At 44.2% G+C, this 4,583-nt stretch overlaps 1 pseudogene; it reads right to left on the bottom strand.

Annotated features, from left to right (window-relative positions):
• Window positions 1-1,910: 1,910 nt before the first annotated feature.
• Window positions 1,911-2,795, bottom strand: LOC138175568 (large ribosomal subunit protein eL29 pseudogene; annotated as a pseudogene).
• Window positions 2,796-4,583: the final 1,788 nt, after the last annotated feature.

The following is a 4,583-nucleotide window of genomic DNA, read 5'->3' as shown; positions in this document are numbered from 1 at the left end:
CTACTCACTTCTACTGAATCTCCTTAAGTTCCATGACAATGATGTATAAGCTCTGTTAGAGCCTATCAAAGAAGAAAGATTTTAAGTCAGGATGTATTAATGGTATATATACACACACATGTGTATATGCATATACATATATGTGTATATATATGTATGTGAATAGGGTATTCAGGGAAGACTGGTACCTCTGGTCTGAGAGCTGCTGAGCTCTTTTCAGGGTTGCTTTCCCATTTGGTATCCACCTGACTGGTGGCCAAACCCTAGTAAATCATTTTGGCAGACACGCTAAACCAGGTTCAGGGTACCTGAAAGGTCTCAGACACATTGGTGAGTTAAGGGGGTGTCTCCCCCAAGCATGTGAAGACTTCCCTTGGCAAAATGGAAGCAGGAGAAGTATTTGTTTGTTGCTAATGTGGAGCAGAAAAGGAGTGGGCAGCTTTCAGGGATTTAGTATACAGCACATTCCTTATCTGGGCCAGAACTCTTGCAAATATCAATATTGGTTTGATGAAAATGATGGGGAAATTCAGAAGCTGCTAAGTGAAAAAGGAGAACTCCATAAATTTTACCAGCAGGATAGTTCATCCATCTCCAAGAAGGCAGCATTTAACTCTATCAAAAATAAAGGGCAAATGAAACAGAGAGATGCAGGATTCTTCTTAGTAAGAAGCAGTAATTAATGCTGATAGTAACAATTCAAAGTACTTCCCTGAAGTTTTTTTGGGGGGGGCCAAAATTTATGGGCCAAAGATCTATCTATGGTTCATCACAGCTACTCAGTGTTGATGAAGCCACATTGATTAGTGATAATGACATAATCCTGGAGAGAAGAGCTGAATGCTTCCATAGTGTTCTCAACAGACCATTATCAATCAATGCTGAAGTCACTGACCGTATTATCTCAGGTTGTAGTCAATTCCTCTCTAGACAAATTTCCAATCAAAGAAGAGGTTTTGAATACCGTTAGGCTCCTCTTCTATGGCAAAGCACCTCGTGCTGATTCTATTCCAGCTGAAATTTATAAGGCAGGAGATCCACTGTTCATACAAAAACTGACAGAAATTTTGGGGGTTATATGGCAAGAGAAGGTTATCTCCCAGGAGTTCAAGGATGTCTCCAATGTCCATCTCTACTAAGGAAAAGGAAATAGGTTGACCTGTGACAATCACTGGTTGATCTTTCCCTTAAACATTGTTGGCAAGAGTCTTGCCAGAATCCTCCTTAATAGGCTGATCCTTCACCTGGAAGATGGTCTTCTACCCAAGAGCCAGTGTGATTTCAGAGAGGACTGAGGAATAGTCAATATGGTGTCTGCTGCTTGACAGCTCCAGGAGAAATGCCAGGAGTAGAACAGAGGTCTGTATACAACATTTGTCGATCTAGTGAAGGCATTTGAAACTTGTCAGTCATGAAGGCTTGTGGAAAATTATAGCAAATTTTGGTTACCTGGAGAAGTTTGTCAGTACTGTATGTCAGTTTTATGATGGCATGCTTGCCTGGGTTCTGGAGGATGGTCTCATACTTTTCTAGTCACCAGTGGAGTGAAGTAGGACTGTATGCTTACTCCCATGCTTTTTAGTGTGATGTTGTCAGACACCTTCAACAAGGATAAAAATAGCATCAAGGTCAGCTACTGCACTGATGGTAAATTTTCTAACTTGGAAAGGCAACCAAACCAAGACTAAAGTGGAAGGAGAGTTGATGCAAGACTTTCTGTTCACAGATGATTGTGCACTTAGTGCAGCCTGAGATGCAGCAAAGTATGCATTGATTCTCTGCTGCTTGGCCTAACAATTAACCCCAAGAAAACAGAGATTCTCCACCAACCAGCACCACATCATCCACATGTGGAACCATTGGTTATAGCAAATAGAGAAATTTTGAATGCTGTGAATAAGTTCACTTACCTTGGCAGTATATTTTCTTTTCTTTCTTTCTTTCTTTTTTTTATGACTCACCATTTTCTTTATTTGTACAAAATAGTGAATAATCATACCCTGGCTGGGAAAAAAGGGTGTTTTAGCTTTAAACAAGTCCTTCTGTTCTGAAGCATCTATTTTGAAGGCTTGGGACCAGCAGCTTTAGCCCCAGCATCTTTGGGTTTGGACTTGGCAGGCTTAGCAGCCTTAGAATTAGACTTGGCTGCCTTGGGATTGGACTTGGCAGCCTTGGCGACCTTGGGGTCAGACTTGGTGGCTTTAGCATCAGATTTGGTGGCCTTGGGGCCAGATTTGGTAGCCTTGGGATCTGACTTACTGACCTTGGCGGCAGACTTGGCAGCCTTGGGGTCAGTGGGCTTGGCAGCCTTGGGGTCAGTGGGCTTGGTAGACTTGGGGTCAGTGGTTCTGGCAACCTTAGAGTCAGGCTTTGTGACCTTGGAGTCTGGATGTTTGTTGCTGATCCTAGGACCTGGACGCTTGGTAGCCATCTTGTGGCCAACACGCCGGGCACTGGCCTTGGGATCTTGTGCCTGAGGAGCTTGGCTTTGGAGGCCTTGGTGCTCAGGGCCTTGATGGCCTCTGCTCTGGCCTTGATGGCTTTGGCGTTGTTGGCCTGCATCTTCTTCAGCCCCTTCTTATTGTGTTTCTTGGCAAAGCGCATGTTTCTCAGAAACTTGGGGTCAACCCCTTTCAGAGACTCGTATCTCTGTGACCTAGGTTTCTTGATGCCATTTCTGTGCCATTTTTGTGATTGGTTGTGAGTGGTATGGTTCTTAGACTTAGCCATCTTTATACCTCAGCCTGCGCTAACAGGCGCTCCACCGACTGGAAGAGGCCAAAGGGAGAGAGAAAGAAGCCTTTTTTTTTTTTGTCTTTTGGAGGGCATTTGGGGTTAAGTAACTTGCCCAAGGTTACATGGCTAGTTTTTTTTTTGTGTGTGGGTGTTAAGTGTCTGAGGCCAGAATCGAACTCGGGTCCTCCTGACTCCGGGGCTGGCACTTTACTCACTGTGCCACCTAGCCGCCCCAGGTAGTATATTTTCTAAAAATGTACACATAGATGATGAAGTTGATGTATGCATTGTCAGAACCAGCTCACTGTTTGGGAGGTTCTGAAGTTAAGTATGGGAAAGAAGAGATATTAGGCTGCCTAACAAACCGAAGGTCAAAGAGTTATTGTGCTGACCTCATTCTTGTGTGCCCACCAGCACTATGCCAGGAAACTGAATCACTTCCATTTGAATTATTTTGGCAAGATTCTGGAGATCAAACCCACATTATCTTGGAGGTATGCCTATGCTTTGGCAGCTGGTTGGCATTGGCTAGATAGTGCTGGACAGAAGTCAGCCTGAGTTCAGATCTTGCCTCAGACAGTATTCCTTCTGTGTCCTGCTCATCCCAGCACATCCCCCTGCAAGGTCTGCCCTTTCTTCTCCCTTTGGTGCCATCTTTGGGACTCCATTTTGTGAAGGGGCCCAGACTGACTTGCCTTCATTCACCACATGACTTTGTCCCTGACTTTATGCTTCAAAGTCATGCTCCTGTGGTCCAAATACCTTCATTTCCCTACCTTTTTTTTGGCTTGCTTTTGTGTGTTATGTGTTCCCCGTTAGAAGATAAGCTCCTTGAGGGGAGGGATCATCTTTTTTGTTTGCTTGTATTTATATCCTCAGCCTTTTCATAGTAAAAGCTTTTACATGGCACACTTCTTTCCTACTAGATATGTGACACTGGGCATGTTACTTAACCTAGTTTAACCTCAGTTTCCTCATCTATAAAATGAGAAAAATTATGACAGGGGCAGCTAGATGGTGCAAGTGAATAGAGCACTGGCCCTGGAGTCAGGAGGACCTGAGTTCAAATCTGACCTCAGACACTTGACACACTTAACCCCAATTGCCCTGCCTTTCCCCCTTTCTTTTCTTTTCTTTTAAGCAATCGGGGTTAAGTAACTTGCTCAAGGTTACATGGCCAGTTATTTCTGGGTGTGGTGCTGAGTGTCTGAGCCCGGGATTCGATCTCCAGGTCATTCCAACACTGGAGCCCGTGCTCTTACTCGCTGAGCCACCTGGCCGCCCCTAAGCAATTGGGGTTAGGTAACTTGCTCAAGGTTACATGGCCAGGTGTTTCTGGGTAGGTGCTAAGTGTCTGAGCCCGGGATTCAATCTCCAGGTCATCCTGACACTGGAGCTGGTGCTCTTACTTGCTGTGCTACCTGGCTGCCCCAACCTTACCCCTTTCAAAAAAAAAAAATTATGACAATCCTCATAGGATTGTTGTAAAGGTCAAAGGAGATACCATGTGAAGTGCTCTGCAAACCTTGAAATGCTTTACAAATGCCATTATAATTATTGTTGTGGGTGGTTATTTTATACTCATTTTAATGGTGCCTTGCCTAGGCATCCCTTAGAGACAAATCAAATGAACAGAGCCTGTAGCTAGCATAGGTTTGAAATGTTCACCAAATTTAGAGAAGCAGATCTTCCCTTATCTATACATGGAACAAGAGCTATTGAGAACCTCAAGCCCACTAGAACTGGAACTTAGAAAGTGCTATAGTAGGATACACCATCTTGGAAACCAGGAGAGAAAGGAAATTGGGTGTATAGACTGTCGGGGCAATTGTACACCACTGGAAAGT

This window comes from Petaurus breviceps, unplaced genomic scaffold (genome assembly GCF_028583685.1).
Source record: "Petaurus breviceps papuanus isolate PSGF00001 unplaced genomic scaffold, PetGlider_PUasm1.0 78, whole genome shotgun sequence".
NCBI lineage: Eukaryota > Metazoa > Chordata > Mammalia > Diprotodontia > Petauridae > Petaurus > Petaurus breviceps.
This window is presented reverse-complemented; position numbering and strand designations above follow the sequence as displayed.